A 19,516-nucleotide genomic window follows, 5' to 3' on the forward strand; every position below is an offset into this window, starting at 1 on the left:
GCTAAAATATCAAACTTAATGAATTGTTAGGAACTGTTATACACCATTTAACCTTACTGTGTTTTGGTTTTCTCATCCACATGGTGGAAACAAGTATTTGTTTTATATGAAACTTTCCATAGTCTTCAGCTGCCTAGGATAACAAAGGAAAAAGGAAGTGGGAAAAAGTAATAAATGTTAATTGTGATGCCAAATAGCTTTACTTGTAAAAATAAACTAGCACTAGTCTTTTAAGAAGATACATTTCAATATATCTTCCTATTGAACTGTCCTTTATACTACTGCAGAAGTAGAAATTGTGTTAAAACCTATTGAGGGAAACAATTACCCTCAACATAGGATGGCAGTATATAAACAAAGAGGAAAAGGCTCAATGAATAACCTGAGCAAGTTACCCAACCTTCACATTCTTTCAGAAACAAATCATGTCTGGTGAAGGTTTGATTAATCACACTGTCAGCAAGATCAACTTCAAAAGCAAAATATGCAAAGAAAATACAGCACGACAATTTTTGTATAGTTTAGTAGAAAGATGTGCTCTGATATATAGTAAGGAAGGCTGATTTTGACACCTGGTAGATGAATTTAAATCTCAAAAATTCACCTATTAGCTAGAAAATCTAAAAAACATTATTTTACTTCTATAGTCTCATTTTTTATCCTAGAAGTATAACAGGGTGGTCCCCAGGAAATGGGGAGGTTCCAGGTTTCCTGCCCCACCCAAAAGGAGGGTAAAGCTGACCAGGGAGAGAAGAAGCTGCAGAAGACACTAGAAAGAAAGGAGGCAGGATGGAGAACCAGAAGGAGACCTGGAGGAGACACATGGAGCCGAGAAACATGTGAAGAAACTGTGCTTGCCTTTGGGTCATGGACTGGTTGAAACAGATGTGGGTGAGACTTGTGGGGAGGTGACAATGGCAGTTTTTGTCTTGATTTTGATTTTGCTCTTTTCCTCCCAGACTTGTCTGGTTGTTTCTGATCCTTTTCTGTGGATCCCCACTGGAAGATGCTTTAGAGTTGTGGCAGACTTTGGGGACTTGCTCTGGGCCAACCCTGCTTAGGTGGACTTTTACCCTCAAGGGTATGGGTAACTTTGGGTGCTTGATTTAGAAACTATATTCTTTGCCATTCCTGTATTGTTTCCTAATTGTATTAAAGTTCTTTTCATTAAAGTCTCATACATTTCGTGTTGATGTGGTGGATGGCAAAACCTATTTAGAGCAGGAAGGTTTGCGGGGTCTGGGGTGCCCCTCTCCCTGCCCTGTAACAGAAGGAGCTGATATCTTACATTCTTTTGAAAATTAAAAATAATCAGTTGATAGTTTCTGGTACATAGTAGATGCCCAATAACTTGTAATAATGTTTTTTTGTAGCATTTTTTCCAAAGGAAATTTATAGTATTTGATTGACTGTTTGATGACTATAGCATTTGATTGACTATAAGTTAAAAGGTTATTAAATGATCAATAAAAGGATGAAGTTTGAATTAGTTGTATTGTTATATGGGAACATTTTCCTAAAGGGTAAATTTTACAACATATTCTTTAGTTACCAAATATTTTAATGTCTTTGAGTTGTGCAACACTTATTATAAAGAAAAAAGTAATTAATTAGTTTGGCTAGAAGAAAATCCACATACAACCTAGAGAATGTTCATTCTGATCACTCTAAAGAGCAGTTATTTAATTAGCTTAATGTATTTGCTGTTTTCCTGACTACTATCCTTTGAACTAAATTTAAATGCTTAAATCAGGAGAGCTAGCTCTTGAGCCCTTTTACCAAATTCCATTCCTCTCAAGCCAAGGGCCAAAATATGAGTTCTTATCTTCCACACAGTCTCACTATTTTGGAAAAAAGGTAGATGTCCAACTTGGCCAATTTGTCCTTTCCTTTAAATATTCTTTTTCAAATCTATCTCAGTAAATTTGTCCTATTTCCATACCACCAAACATTCCTCAAGGGCAAGGCGTGTCTGTCCCAAGGCTGTGGTAAACCATATTACTGTTCACAATTATTTGGTTTCTCCTCCTGAGGGAAAATTATATCTCCCAGCCTGGTTGAACTCAGCTGTGGCCTTGTGACTGGCTTTGGTAAATAAAATAGAAAAAAAACTGGCATTTATCATTTCTGAGATGAATCTAGAAGTGTGGATCCTCTTTGCCTGCTCGTGAGACTGAGGAAGCCCAGTGTTTGTTAGCAGCCTCATCAAATGGCACCATGAGCAAGTGTTGAACTGAGCTACCACCCCCACTTAGCTTGGAGCATGAGTAAGAAATTTGCATTTGTGTTAGCATACAAAGATTGTTAACTGGTCATTTCCACAGAATAACCTCACCCATCCTGACAGACAGAACCCATAGGACAAAAAAAAAAAATGCACAACACAAAATTTTGCTCTATAAAACATAAGGCATTGTAAGGAAAATATTTGAAGACGGGAGAGCCTAGAGTTCAGTAAGACTCAGAATAAGAGCTATATCAACTATTCACTGATAAAGGTGTTGTAGCACTCTATTCTTAATGATAATGATGACCTTCTTCATCACAAGTATCCTATTTATTATTCAGGGGGGAAGATTAAAGACTGAAAATATTGAGTAAAGTAAAAAAAAATTTTAAAGATTTATTTATACAAGAACTGGGGTACAGGCCAGAGGCGTGGGAGGGTGAGAGGATTCATCAGAGACAGGTGGGGAGCAGAACAGGCAGACAGACCAAAAACATTGCTGTGGGGAGCAGTGGGCGAGACAGGAGAGGTCTGCCATGCCAGGTGGGAATCTCCCTGGCCGGCCAGGAATTGAACCCGCGCTGCAGAGGTTGCAAACAGCTTCACAGTGCAGTGCTCAACCCACTGTGCCACTGGAAAGGCCCAACATTTTTTCTAAATATGATTTTCACTATGCTGTTAACAAAGTTGCCAAAGAAGTTCTTTGAAACTTAGAAATAGCATTCTTTACAGTGATGGTAGGAAAACAGTGATGAATAAAGTAACTAATATTTATTACACAAGTTAAAAATTAGAAATTATCGCAAGAGCAAATAATCATCCTGACAATGAAAAACAGCTTTTTACTAAAAACAGTGTGAGAACATTTCTCTCATGCATTCTTGATATTATACACACCAAAAACAAACCATAGAATTGATATAATTTGTTTTGGAGAATTATAAATGAAACATAAAACATTTTTCTGAAAGCAGGTTATTTTTACTTTAAAATTACCCTGATCAACACTGCTCTACTGCATACAAATCACTCAAAAGGACAACAATAAATCAGGCATTTTTACATTCTAGAATATAGCTTTATCAGTGACCATAGTTCAGAATAGATCATGATTTTTTATAGAAAAAATTCTTTCAGTGAATTTTGGTCAATTTCTGCAGAAATACAAAATATTTCCCTCTCTCCTGAAGCGTTTGTGACCAAATTCTGTCAATCCACCGTAAATAGGAGTTGCATTCCAGAAATAAAAAAAAAACTATAATCAAAAATTGAGAGGTTAAAACACAAAGATGTAGGAAGTGAAAGGCAATCCATGGTTAGCTAAAAGTTTAGAGAACTCGCATAAATTAGCAGGAAGCACAGAGCTAGAAAATGATGTAGCAGAAGGAAAACTCTAAAGGAAACTCTACATCCAATAAATACTATATAGTCCAAGCTTTCTCTCATTTAAGTGTGGTCACATGTCTACGTTCTGAGCACTGACTCATTGCCTGATGTGATGTGAACTTCCAGAGGTGTTATTAAAGGGAGTAATGAAATTCTTCTTGCTAGAAGAGAAACAGAAAAGAGGAACCTGGGTCCCTGACACTGTCAAGAGCTGTATCATCTCAGAGTATACATTCACAAGGAAAAAGGAAATGTCCTCTTTTTTAAGTCACTATTATTTTGGGTTCTCTGTTACTTTCCACTGAGCCTAATTCATGATAGTACGTATTTTGAACTGAGTTGAGTATCTCCCAAAAAATCATATGCTGAAGTCCTTACCCCCAAGGTGATAGCATTTAGAAATACATGTTCTAAGAAGATAGTTAAGGTTAAGTGAAGTCATACAGGTGGGAATCTGATAGAACTGATACCCTCATAAAAAGAGGAAGAGATACCAGAAAACTTCTCTTCATGTCTACTCAGAAGGAAAGCAACATGAAGACAGTGTAAAGATGGTGTCTGCAAGATAGTCAGAGAGATCTCACCAGAAACAAACTCTGAAAACATCTTTATCTTGGACTTCTTAGTTTCTGAAAATGTAAGAAAATTACTTGGGTTATATAAGCCACCGAGTCTGTAATGTATTGTTATGGCAGCCTGAGCTCCCTGTTGTATACAGATAGTATACAACCACAACGTGCAATTTCTTGCATGCCATGTTAAGGGATTTAGATGTTAGCAAACACAAGTGGTAGGCAGAGATGGAAATGATCAAAGAAGTCCAAAGAGAAAATGAATATGATAATAATGATCAGGCTGAAGACAGTAAGAATGCTATGAGGTGACAGGACCTTATGTGAAATCTCATATAAGAGATGAGTAACAGAATGGGACTTGGGACATTTCCTTCTTTCAAATGCACAACACTCTTCTCATTTTTTCCCTCACATATCAAATTATTTTCCCTTTTCCCTAAGCATTTATATAATATGACAGTTTGATCATTACTGTTCTTTGAGAGATGTCTGCCCATGAATAAACTCTAACCAGTAAAATTTTATAGCTGTAAATTCAGGAGTATGTATTTTAATTGTATTTACATAATTAATTTTTGCAATCTGTACTAATCAAAATATTTATTTTCAGTATGCTTCTCCAAAATATTTGGCCCGTTTCTGGACATTCGAAACTTGCTGTCTAGTGATGTGTATGAATAAAAAGTAGTCTCATTTTAATATTAACTCAAATAAAACAGAATGAGAGAGACAAAACCATTGTGAATAAAAAAATTCTAAATCTCTTTGCATGTGAATAGCAGTTCACCTGTTTCTCAAGAATTAGCATGCTATTGATCATTCCTTTTTTGAGCAGAATTAAGAATCAAGATGCAACATTATCCTCCAAAAGAACTATAGAAATGCACATTTTGTAGCTTGTGTTAAACATTCCAAAACCTTGCCTTAGATATTAGACATACTGTAGTATGCTTGACTTTTATTAAGTTAATAAACATTTTTTATTTATATTTTCAAGAATATCTTATAAGAAGAAAACATCTGTTGATTGTATCCAACTTGTCAAATACTTACATATTATATCTTATTTAATGCTCACACCAATATTGTGATATATTATTTTAGCTATTTTACAGATCTGGAATTCAAGTTCTAAACAGTCAAGTGAAAGTAAATGTCTTCCCAGGTTGCACAGCTGGCAACTGCCTGAGCCAGGATTTATCTTAGAACTGGCTCCAACTTTTTATTTTATTTTTTTTATAAAATACATTTTTTTTTGTTTTTAAAGATTTATTTATTTATACAAGCACTGGGTACAGTTAGAAGTGCAGGAGGGTGAGAGAATTCACCAGAGCCATAGCGGAGAGCAGAACAGGCAGACTGACAAAATACACTGCTGAGGGGAGCAGCGGGCGGCAGGAGAGGTCTGCGCGCCATGTGGGACCCTCACCCGTGGCTGGGGATCGAACCAGCACTGCAGAGGCTGCAGGCAGCTTCGCAACCCAGCGCTCAACCGCTGCGCCAGTGGGGAGGCCCATACAACTTTTTAAATTTCTCGTAAAAGAATAAAAAATAACAAATTTCTATGTCCTTATTTAGAATGAGTAGTAAAAGTCAGAAAGACTATAATTATTCAGATAATTGAGTAGTATGAATAACATGAATTCAAATAAAAAGGTTAAATCACTTTTTAATGATTAAAATTAGTCATCAAATTTTGCTAGTACTTCTAATTATTTAACTCTGCTTCACTTTGCCTGCATAGGCTGAGCCTGATTTATAAGCTAACACACTTCTTGTTATATGTTATACTTCATTAATTGTCATATATGAAATTACAAAGAAATGGCTTCAGAGTCAACTTTAGAAGGACTCAATTCTTTAGGCTATTGCTCTTCACAAAATATTCATCTGGCACCTCCTCTTTTGAAGATTTAAGCAAAACATCCCAATAAATTATTTTAAATAATCTCAAACCTTATGGTCATAACACTATCTGAAGTGTTTTTTACCTTTAAAAAGTGCCAGAGGGTGATGTACCTGGTACCCTGGTGGTGCAAGGGGTTAAGCATAGCACTGTGAAGCTATCCACAGCCTCTGCAGCACAATTTCTATCCCCAGGCAGCCAGGGAGCTACCCACATGGCGCAGCAGACCTCTCCTGTCTTGCCCGCTGCTTCCGTCAGCAGTGTGTTTCAGTCGATCTGCCTGTTCTGTTCCACACTCTGTCTCTGGTGAATCCTCTCATCCCCCACACCTCTGGTCTGTACCCCAGTTCTTGAATGCATAAAATAAATAAATCTTTAAATAAAATAAAATTAAAAGTATAAGAAACTCTAAATAAATGCTGTATGTTTATGTGCACTTCGTATTATAATTAGTTTGATATTATAATATTACAATATTTCAATTTAAGAAAAATTTGGAAATAAAACATGAATGGATCAAGAAGATGTGGTATATATACACCTTGGAATACCAGAGATCAAGAAAAGATAAACTCATGCCATTTGCAACAATGTAGATGGAACTAGAAGGAATTATGCTAAGTGAAATAAGTCAGAAGAAAAGAAAAAAATATTGAATGGTTTCAATTATACGTGGAATATAGGGAAGCTGAGCAAAGGGCCAGTAAAAAGGCAAAATTTGCAGGTAAATTATAGACCTGAGGCATGTAGCAGGGGACAGGAAGGGAGAGGGATCAAAACAGGAGAGGGAATAGTACAAGGGACTATGGTGATGGTTCATGGGTATGTCATAGTGGGAGAAATATGGGGACTACATCTGAGGTGGGAAGTTAAATATCATACAAAAATGAACAATGATGTTGGAAATTTTTTTAAATAAGATATAAGAAGAAACAATAAAAAAGAAAAAATTGGAAAATGAATCTAAGAGAAAAATCCATATTCCTGTTAACCAAATAAAGCACTGGTGAATTTACCCAGAGTGTTTTCTTTTTTTTCCTCTTTGCCTTTTAACTTACTTAAAAAAGCTATACATTCATTTTAGAGTACATACAATGGAAAATTATTTGACAATGGAAAGGAATAAAAAAATGATACAGGCTTAAATATAAATAAATCTTAAAAGACTATGCTAGATAAAAGAAGTGTGGCACAAAGACCACATTGTGTGATTCTGTCTATGTGAAGTGTCTGCAACAGGTAAATCTATATGACTAGGAAATAGAATAGCAGTGACCAGGGGCTGGGTGGTTGGGGGTAACTAAAGATTATAGGATAATGAAATATTTTTAAATGTATTGTGGTGATGGTTGTACAAATCTGTGAACACACTACAACCACTGGATTTTATGATATGTGTATTTTATCTCAATAAAATTGGTATTTTAAAAATCTTGTTCAAAAACTGACCCTTGAGGATCAGGGGAAAAAAGTAACTATAATAAAGTAAAAATCAAAATCAACAGGCAATTATAAACCAGAGACATTCTCTATAGGGCGGGGGGGAGGAGGGAGTTGGACCAAAACAGGGGAGGGAGGAGCACAAGGGACTATGGTGATGGGTCACTGGTGAATTAGTGGTGGGAATTCCACAGGGACTATACCCAAAATGATTTAAAAAAAAAAAAAGGCAGTGTATAAAAATGAAGAATGATGTAAAAAAATATATAAAATAATAAAAAAAGAAAAAAAACTGACCCTTGAAAGCTGACCATAGAATGGGGGAGGGGAGGGGAAGGCAGAAGGGGAAGAATTAGAACAAAGGAGGGAGCTAGCACAAGGGTCTTTGGGGGTGAACTATGTGTCCTTTATGATGGGCACACTATAGCACACTATGGCAACAATGCTGAAGGGTGTTTCCTACACCCCTGTAATGGAAACAATGAAGTAAACCAGTATTAACTCAATAAAAAATATTTTTTAAAAATTAATAAAGACCCCACACAATTCCCCCCCCCTTATTTTGGCCATAATCCCTCCTCCCTTCCCCCCATGTAAAAAATATATAAAAGAAAAAGAAAGTTGAAAAACATCAAAACAAATGAATAAAGAGTAAACAATCTAACTTAAAAATCTAGTTGAGGGGCCTCCCCTGGTGGTACAGCAGTTGAGCGCTGGGCTGCTAGGCTGCCTGCAGCCAGCCTCGCCAGTGCTGGTTAGTTCCCCGGCCCCTGGCGTGGGTCCCACCAAAAAAAAAAAATTTAGTTGAGTGCATACAAGGATTGTCTTTTCTTAAGCCATCCCTGCATTCTCAAGAAAATCCTTAATGTTTATAGCATCTTATTCTCTAAAATAACAGACCAGAATTCAGTTTAAGAAATTTTGATCGAGGATTTTTATACTTAGTTTTATGAATAAAATAAATCTATGTATTAGTTTGCTAGGACTGCCATAACAAAATACTAGAGATTATGTAACTTGAACAACAGAAATTTATTTTCTCACAGCTTTGGAGGCTAGAAGTCCAAATCAAAGTGTCAGCAGGTTTGGTTTCTTGTGAAATGTCTTTCTTTGGCTTGCAGACAGCCATCTTCTCAATGTTCCCACACAGTCTTTCCTGTGTGCACTTATAATTCTTATAATTCTGGCCTCTCTCTGTGCATTCAAATGCCCATCTCTGTGACACCAGTCAGATTGGATAACGAGTCACCCTAGAGCCTTATTCTAGTCCAGTCATCTCTTTAAATACTCCATCTACAAATACAGTCACATTCTGAGGTATTAGGGGTTAGGGCATCCACATAGGAATTTGAGGGACATATAACTCAGTCCACTTGAACCTATAAATTATTCCCTTTATATACATTGTCCTTTTCCAACTTTGTTATTAACACTTATCCAACCTCATAAAGTGATTCACTCACTTTTTTTCCAAGACTAGAAAACTCAAATAGCATAGACAATGTACATTTCTTGGAGGTTTGATATATTTGAACAATAAAACCATCTGGTCTTGGTATGTTTTGAATATTGATGTCCCCTTTTCTGTGTTAATGTAAGTGAATGTTTCATATATCTTTTATCATTTTAATGGAATCTAGGACTCAAAGGGAGGTGTTATACATGTTCAGTTATCCAAGTGATTGTGTGTGTAGTTTGGGTTTCTTTTTTTAAATCTAATCCGATGTATGTGATCATAATGTGAAATTTTGTGACTTTTACTCCATACTATCATAAACATTTTCATAAACAATATATTATTTATAATTTATAATAACTACTTGTAAGGGCAACGTATTCTATCATTACATGTATCAGAGTAAGCTTAATCCTTCTCTTATTTTTAACAATTCAGTTTTTACTAGACCTAAATGTACTTTACTGCAGATAAAGTTTTCTCTATTTGTTATTATATCTTAACATAAATTCCCAAAAATAAGAATTTAGTTTCTCAAAATAACTCATAATTTTAGAATGAGTAATTTACTCAAAATTATGAATATTCTTAAGTCTTTACATATGGTATCATATAATTTTCTAAGATCATCATGTAACTTTATAAAAAAATTGAAACTTAACAGCATTTCTTTTGCCTGCACCAACATTAAGATCATTTTTAATGTTTGCTAAGTTATAAGTAGATAAAATCTATAGTTTTCTAATATTCATTTGTTTAATTACTTATAAGTTTAAATATTTTTCATGTTTATAGCATTACTGTATTATTATCGTGTATATTTCTGTTTGTGTTGTTAGTACATTTATTATAAATTTATATAGTAAAGATAATGACTCTCCATATATATCTTATTTGCTATGAAATTTCCCTTTATTTTTCCCTTTTATTTTCAGACAGAATATATTTAATGTGGTATAACTCATCACGTTTTATCAGATTTTAATAATTCATTTAACACAAAGTCATCTCACAATCAGGGTTTGATAGATATGTTAACACATTTTCATTTATTTTTATTGTTGGATAATTTATATTAATCCTTAATTCTCCTAGATCTTATTTTACTCCTCTTTTAAAAGATAATTTTATATCTTTCCCTCATTTGACTTTTCTGTCAGTCAGAAGACTCTTCCATTGGCAGATTCAGCTGCAAGGCACAGAATCCTCTTAATGTAGGAAAGGGATTTAGTGAGTACTAAGTAATTCACAATTGTTGAGAGGGCTGGAGAAGTAGACTTTAGTCTAAACTTGTAGCAATAATAAAGGACCAAAATCACACCAGAGAACTGTTAAGAAGCCATGGCCAAAATGGTGCCATTGCCATCAAATACCAGGGATCACACTTTGATTTACTGCCACAGCCACAACTTCCAACACTGATGTCACTGCTACCTCAAAAAATTATCTTGCAACCACTACCAAACACCAGCAAAAGAGAAACTCTACGCAGTGTTTTATCATTTCCAAATCAAGTCTTATGTCCATGATTTGCCCAACTAGGTAAAGTATATATGCTCCAGCTATGAGAAAGCCTGAGAATTTAAGTTCTGGTTTTCCTATCAGGGGACAGGACTCATAACAGTGGATTTCTCCCAAATACCTGAAGGGAAAGCAATCATATCTAGAACATAGCCCACGAGCTATTTTTGGTGAAACAGTATAATATTTCATGTTTATTTTAAATTAAAACTTATATCTAGGCTAAGACCCATGTAGGGCTTACAGTTGGGAAATATGATTCAAATGTTGCAGTTGCACCTGAGACCAAAGATAAAGAGCATGGACTCTGGGAGCTAAACTGCATAGACTCAACCCCAGCTTTGCCTTTTACTAGCTGCATGATTTCGGCAATTTAGTTACATCAGTCAACTCAGGTATAAAATACCTATAGTTAAGTGCCTACTTCATAGGATTGTTTTGGGGCATCAAATTAGTTAATGGAGGTAAAGTGCTTATAACAATGCCATATATAAAATAAATATTATGTTTCTTGGTGATTTTTTTTCCAAGCTTCTTCTCCAAGGTATTCCTTGTCCTGCTTGAAATTTTTCGATTTACTTTTACCCTTAACTTCTGCCCTTAGCCAGTTTTCAGGCTAAGCTGTCAACCTCTGTTCTATTTCACAACTCTGCACCTTAGACATTTGCTTCTGATGCGGAACTCTGTTAAATGCTATCTGAAACTACTTGTTAACTATGACTTGATTGTCCAATATAGTAGTACAGATCAGCAGAACATAGGTAAAAATTATCTCTGAGAATTACAGGGCGATATTGGAAAAGGTGATTCTGGCCTCTTTCCAAAATACACAAGAAGTTGCATAAAAGTCATTGTACTAACAATGTTTCTAACTTGCCTAGTCTTGTGTTTTATACTTCAAATACATTATATCATATAAGTTGTGCAATAAGATTTTGACATTGTTATTTTAGAGGTAGACAGTATAGCCTTCTTTTTAGATTTGAAGAAAATTAAGTTAATTTTGACTTATGTGGTAAGGGTATTCTATTGCTACTGTAACATAATTACCACTAATTTAGTGACTTAAAATAAGCCAAATGTATTATCTCACAGTGTTAGAGGTCAGAAATCTGCAATAGGTCACAATAGACTAGAATTAAGGTTTTGAGAAGACAGCATTTTTATTAGAGGCACTAAGGAAGAATCTTCCTAACCTTTTACAACTTCTAGAATTCATCCATATTATGTGGTTTTTGATCCTCTTCCTCCATCTTCAAAGTCAGCAACAGCAGATCAACTCCTCATGCTGCCTTTCCTTTAGTTTCCTCACTCCATTTTCCTCTTCTATAAATAATGACTTTGTGATACATTGGTCCCACATAGATAATCCAGAATAATCTCCCCATCTCATAATCTCAAAATCATCTGATTAGCAACCTTATCTGCAAATTTAATTCCCCTCTGCCACATAAAGTAACATTCACAGGTTCCTGGGATTAGAATTAAAGAGTCATTAATCTGCATGCTACAATTTAACATTTGTGAACACCTGCCTATAACAATCTGGTTAGATTCCTCTCTCTTTACAATTGTCCAGCCATAGTACTTCCCAACACTCAAACTTACCTTTATACACAAGCCACTCCAAATTCTATAACTAACCTGGTTCTAGCCAGATTTCTAATTAGTGGATACCAATCTCTCAAAGTAGAAGTTTACGGTGATGTTTCACAGCATTTCTCATCTTGTCTCTCTCCTATCTGACATTTATCATCATTTGGATATCTGTGCCCCAGCTCTTGTATGCATAAATAAATAAATCTTTGGAGAAAAATAAAGATGGTACTTTCAACAATGTGAAAATTTTGGAACTGGAAAGCCCAATTGAGATATTTTACAAACTAAAATTAAAACATTAAAAAGCATATAAACAAATATATTAAACACATAAATCAAAGTAAAATTTAGTAGATTTAAATGTAAAGTCTTTTAAATTACAGATTTAAATTCCGTGAAGTTATAGCTTCACAAAAGAAAAGATACAAAATAGGATTGGAAAGGTAAGGCTTTCAAAATGTTAATGTACAAACAGCTCATTGGTTTTCATTGAGCACCTGCTCAATCAAAGCAACCTTTGGTGGATAGGCAGGCAAAGCCTATTCAACGGCAATAGAAAGCAATATGGTTTTTTATATTAACACTCAGATTTCACCAAAAGCGTCACAATCAGTTCTCAATGTCACATTCTACTTGGAAAATTGACCATCAAAAGATACCCAGAGAAGGCACTGCTGGGGAAGAATCTGAAAAACAATAATTGTAAGAAATAGCTGAAAGAATTGAAACTGTAACTCTCAGTGAGAGAAAAATTTTCAGCTATTTTAAATACTTGCTAATCATGAATAGGAGAGGAAAGCCTAAGATTGGTAAACGCACCTGCCATTTGCTCATTCATTTAGCAAATTATTTTATCAAATTTTATGGCCTGCATATATGCCAGGCCATATACTAGTTGCTAAAATTTCTGAAAAAAATAGTCTCGACCCTCAAAAACATTTACAGTCTTATAGAAGAAGCACAAGAAATGATTGCAGTGAGATTGACTGTGAACACATAGAAGTGCCTGATCCAGCACAGGATGGATACGAGAAGATTTTTCACTTGGCTGTAATGGCTATAATGAATAGGATTAAAATCCTTGGTAAGGAGTTATATGGCAATAATTTTGGATGAAGTTTTTAAAATTTTCAAAATTGTAGTTGTATAAGTACAGAATGGTTGTCATGAGGAGATATTTCCCTTGTATATAGAAAAGTTCAAAAAGAGAATCAACAACAACTCATCAAACTGCATTATATGCTGTTTCTCATGGTCTTACCCCCTCTTCTAAGTTAACACCTCACCCAGCATAACAATCTATCTTCTTCACTGAGTTCTGAATTCTTTCTATAACTAAAAAATACTAGACTTGTAAAGTAGCAGAATAATAAATTCTGATTTGCTTATTTCCATATCCCCAAATGTTTGCTGAATTATTTGATGTAGTGCTATAAAGGAAATGAAGGCTTTAAGCAGACAATTAGATAGAGAGGTTCCAAAATACTTATTCACATCAGAATCACCTCAGGGGCACTTTTAAAAATATAAAATACCCAGGGCCTCCCCGGTGGCGCAGCGGTTGAGCACTGGGTTACGAAGCTGCCCGCAGCCTCTGCAGCGCCGGTTCAATCCCCAGCTGCTCCCCGCCACCTGAGGAGGGTCCCACATAGCGCGCAGACCTCTCCTGCTGCCCGCTGCTCCTCTCAGCAGTGTACCTCGGTCCTTCTGCCTGCTCTGCTCCCCACTCTGGCTCTGGTGAATTCTCTCACCCTCCCGTGCTTCTGACTATACCCAGTGCTTGTATAAATAAATAAATAAATCTTTAAAAAATAATAAAAATAACTCCCTATTTAAAAAAAAATAATAATAATAAAATAAAATAAAATACCCAGAACACCAACAGAAAGTCTACAACACCAAAGTTGTTGATGGTCAGATTTGCTAGTCACTGGGCTAATGACTGCTAAGATCTTTTAAATTTCCAAAATTATATTATCTCTTCAATTTCCATTGCCATCAAAACACATTCAATGCAATTCTAGTTCATTCACAAATTTGTTGTACCTGTTATCTAAGCATTCTGATCTCTGGTAATAAATATTCCCCAAAAGTATTTTTAAGTCACTACTTCTCTTAAATTCTATCACTGATAAATTCTTTAGACAACAGATAAGACACTTTGACCAATTACAAAAAGAAACATGGTCACAGATTTTTTTGGGACTCCTGAAAAACCAAGGAACTTGATCAATAAATACCAAACTGTGGTCTTAGGTTTATGCTACTTCTTATTTTTGCTTTCTGTTTGTTTTTTATAGAAATGGATCAACAGAGGAACCATGACTACATCCATCCCTGCATATATAAATAGGCAAATATTTCTAATATACAGTTTGGGCCACAATGAGATTATAAAATATGTGGTTGAATGTGATTCTGGTCTGACAAAAAGCATACTCATTTCTTATTTCACTGGTACAAATTTAATGACTTAAAACGACACAAATGTATTATCTTACAGTTCTGCAAATTGGAAGTTCAACACAAGTCTCACTGGGTTATGGGTTAAAGCCAAGGACTATGTTCCATTCATTCTACAAGATCTGGAGCCCCTCCATCTCCTTTCCTTTTCCTATTTCTAGAAGACACCCGAATTCCTTGGTCCTTGCCCCCCAAATGCACATTACCTCTTATTTCAAAGCCAGCTGCATTGCATCTCTCTGACCATTCTCCCTTAGCCACATTCCCTTCTGACCACAGTCAAGAAAGGTTCTTCACATATAAAAAATCATATGACTAGGTTGAGTTTACCCAGATAATCCAGGATAATTTTACCATCTCAAGATCTTTAACCCCAATCACATCTACAAAGTCCCTTTTGCCAAATAAGCAAGCATACGACAGGTTTTGGGGTTTAGGACATAAACATCTTTAGGGAACCATTAATCTGTTTTACCACAGTGCCCAAACAGTGCCCAAGCATTTTCCCTATAGGTTTCTCTAGATCCAAACTTTATGTTCTCAGATGAAGTATTTTAAACTGTACAAACAATATATAAGATTTATTGCATAAACTTCCCCGTGTCTGGTTTGGCTTATCAGTCTTTTTTCACTTAACTTTATATTTTAGACAATCTTACTAAATGACCTACAAATAAGGCATTTGTTACTCTATAAAGCCCTACTTTCAAATATTTTAATTAGTCTTAAGTATGTGGATACTGAGTTGTGTCACATTGCAGTATGTAAATCACACAATTTTTGTAAGGACATATACATCATTCTTTAAAGATTTCACTCAGTCTGTACTCTGTAATTCCAAAATTAAATTAGAATTACTAATTAGAATAACATATACTTCATGAAATAGTATTTATCAGATGAAGTTTTTATTTTTCACTTTCATGAAAGGACTTTCTCATCCCTCGTTTCCATTTGGTATTGTAACATATTAGAAAACAAAATTTTCTTATGAATGAAAGCAAATTATAAATCTAGGTTATCCACCCTCTAAAATATGGAAGAATTATTGTATCATCTTTTAGCTGCCATTTAGCCTAAAATAAAATGAGTCTGTGTATTTGTTAAGATTCTTCCTGTCTCTGATCACTCATAGCTAAGATATGGAATTTGCACCAGCATTAATTCATGGGAAATTACTTTAAATTATTTTGTTTACTGTCTGAAAATTAAGGTTGATTTGAGGAATTTATTGGCTCACAAAACTGAAAAATTCAGTATAGAAGTTCAGTCACTGTAGAATGCAAGGATTTATTTATTTTTTTTAATTTTATAGAGGAATGTTTATTTATTTATTTGTTCGTTTTGTTTGTTTTTTGTTTATACAAGCACTGGGTACAGTCAGAAGCGCGGGAGGGTGAGAGAATTCACCAGAGCCAGAGCGGGTAGCAGAGCAGGCAGAAGGACCGAAGTACACTGCTGAGGGGAGCAGCGGGCGGCAGGAGAGGTCTGCGCGCCATGTGGGACCCTCCTCTGGTGGCCGGGGAGCAGCCGGGGATCGAACTGGCGCCGCAGCAGGTTCGCAACCCAGCGCTCAACCGCAGCGCCACCGGGGAGGCCCAGAATGCAAGGATTTAAATGATCACATTAAGATTGGTTCAAACCCTTTTCCTCTGCTTTATGGGTGTTGGTTAAGTTCTGAGGCAGATTCTTTTCAGGTAGACAATACAGTTGCTAACATCTTCAAGCTTATGTGCTACACTCCCAGATCCCAGAAGACAGAATATGACACAATCCCTGTCAGCCCAGCAAAAGTCGCCAGGTTGACCCTGGTTGGAAGATTTGGGCCATGTGTCTGTCTCTGAAGCAATCACTAAAGTCACCATTGTAAATTACACTGATTGTTTAAGTCTGTCAACTGGAGCAGGAGGTCAGTCAGCAGAAATACATGAGTAGGGAAAAATGCGGGTGAGGGTGGGGTTCACCAGAGAAAATTTTGGATGCTTTGTCCAGGATAAGGAGAAGCAGATCAAAACCATTTTAAATAGCCAAAATAATTTTTACATCGTTGTGAGCAAGGTCAAAGCTGTTAATTCTGGTACCTCTGATCCGCTCATTCATTAATTCAATGTATATACCTATGTGCCGAGTCTTATGCTGTGTTCACTGAACTCTGTTGGGCTTTTGATTTCTCTAACTCCTCATAAAAATTTTAGCTTACTACTTTCCTCTGCCTATTACATGAATTTAAAAGATAGCCACAATTCCTGAGTTCTTATATACATTACATAAAAAATGTTGGTTTACCCTCTTGATTTCTGATTTCCTGTATCTGTGCATGCCTAATCCAACATGAACAAATAATGAATCTATCTATACCCCTGTTAACTTTCTTGCATAACTGGATTCCTCCATATAGCTGTGAAGTTTTATGATATTAATATTCTAATTTATGCCACAATGAATTAGAATAATTTCTTAATTTTAAGAAAACCTACATAATACCAGGATTTCTTCCCCCTCCCCAATATTTTGAGAACCATTTTTAATCAAAATACCTTTTAACAGAAAACTACATCTTGTCTAAGAAGCAGCTGCCAATTTCCAACCTGTTATAAATTATAAGAAGTAAATTTGAAAACCTCTTAAAGTACAGCATGGAAAGGTTGCCCAACACTTCCCTGAATACCTCTGGCCCTTTACTTTTCTTTTTTTTAAAGTTTGATTTATTTATACAAGAACTGGGGTATAGGCCAGAAGCAGGGAGGGTGAGAGAATTCAACAGAGACAGAGCAGGGAGCAGAACAGGCAGATGGACCGAAGACACTGCTGAGGGGAGCAGAAGGAGAGACAGGAGAGGTCTGCAAGCCATGTGGGTATCTCCCTGGCCAGCCGGGAATCGAACCCATGCTGGGAGGCTGCGGACAGCTTCACAGTGCTGCCCTCAACCCATTGCGCCACAGGGGAGTCTGGCCCTTTTCTTAAGTTCCATAATAACTGTGGTCTATTCTCCCCTGATAATCCTAACTTCATTCATGTTTACCCCTGCACACCTCTAAAGTTTTACACTAACTCTGATACTGATACTGTTAAAATTCAATTTCCTTAAAAAAAAAAAAAAACGGGTAGGGAAAACAGCTAATGTTAATATTGTCTTGCGAACACAAACAGTGCCAAAAAGGATCTGTCTTCTCAGTCCATATTTAACACTAGCACTAATTCTGAATTATCTTTCATTTAATAGAACTCCATTTTATGTAATGAAAGTGACTAAACTCAGTGAACTTGAAGCCCTTTATTTCTCTGTCTTCCTCCCTATCTTTCTATCTAACTTAAAAAAAAAAAAAAGATTTATTTATTTATGCACACAAGAGCTGGGATGTAGGCCAGAGGTATGGGGAGTAAGAGGATTTACTGGACAGAGTGGGGAGCAGAACAGGCAGATCCACTGATATACACTGCTAAAGGGAGCAGCGGGTGAGACAGGAGAGGTCTGCTGTGCCATGTGGGATAACTCCCTGGCCAGGGATCAAACTCACACTGTGATGGCTGCTGATAACTTCATAGTGCTGAGACTTAACCCCTGTGCCACCAGGGAGGCCCTATCTTACTTTTTCATCCTGATTCCTCTATTCCTCCTCTTATTTATGAATTAATGTTCATTACCTCTCCTTTCTTATTTGCATCCCCTGCTACTGTTGGTTCATTGTTCTATTCAGTGATTGATTAATCATAAACAAGAGAGCATTTATAAAGAACTTATTATTCATAACAGAATGAAATAAAGTCTAAATCCAAGTCTATCTGAGTGCTAATCTTGTGAAGAGGCCAGAGTTTGAATCCAGAACTGTCTGAAGCAGGGAAGTAACTATAATTCTGAGAAGTTGTTTCAGAACTGGGATTCAAACCCAGACATCCACCTCTAAAATATACTCTTGATTCTGGAAAATTTAGAAGAAAATGCCAAAAACTGGATTTTCTTGTTTAAAAGAGAAAGCAATTTTTATTGGTTGAATATCTTACAGTTTATGTCAAATTCTGGCCACATCTTTTATGATTAATCTTCACAGTTGCTTGCTCATGAGATGGAATGTTCTGTTCATATGATCACAAAGTAGAGAAAACATGGTAGATTTTAAATGCTGAATTCTGAAAACTGTAGACCACAAAAACTATGGAATGCTTGCAGAACAGATGCCTTAAAAGCACTTAGAGGGCGCACTTGGTGACGCAAGGGGTTAAGATGCAACCTATGAATGTTCTATTTCTTTGAAGAATGACATTGAAATTTTGATTGGAATAGCATTGAATCTGTACATTGCTTTTGGAAGGATGGCCATTTTAATAATGTTTAGTCTTCCAATCCACGAGCAGGGGATGTCTTTCCATTTCTTTGTGTCTTCTTCTATTTCTTTTAACAGTGTTTTATAGTTTTCTTTGTATAGGTCCTTTACCTCTTTTGTTAGATTTATTCCCAAATATTTGATTTTTTTGTTTTGATAATAAAAGGGATGTTTTTTTTATTTCTTCTTCTTCAGATTTATTGTTTGTGTATAGGAAGGCTACTGACTTTTGCGTGTTGATTTTGTATCCTGCCACTTTACTGAACTGATTGATGAGTTTTATTAGTTTTTCTGTGGAGTTTTTGGGGTTCTCTATGTATATTATCATATCATCTGCAAATAGCGATAGTTTGACTTCTTCTTTTCCTATTTGGATTCCTTGTATGTCTTTCTCTTGTCTTATTGCACTTGTAATCAGGGAAATGCAAATCAAAACTACCATGAGATACCATCTTACACCAGTGAGAATGGCACATATTAAAAAAACTAGCAACAACAAATGTTGGCGAGAGTGTGGAGAAAAAGGAACTCTTCTGCACTGTTGGTGGGAGTGCAAACTTGTCCAACCACTATGGAGAGCTGTGTGGAGATTTCTGGACCTACTAAACATAGAGCTTCCAT

The sequence above is a fragment of the Talpa europaea genome (genome assembly GCF_964194135.1).
Source record: "Talpa europaea genome assembly, chromosome: 1".
NCBI classification, from domain to species: domain Eukaryota; kingdom Metazoa; phylum Chordata; class Mammalia; order Eulipotyphla; family Talpidae; genus Talpa; species Talpa europaea.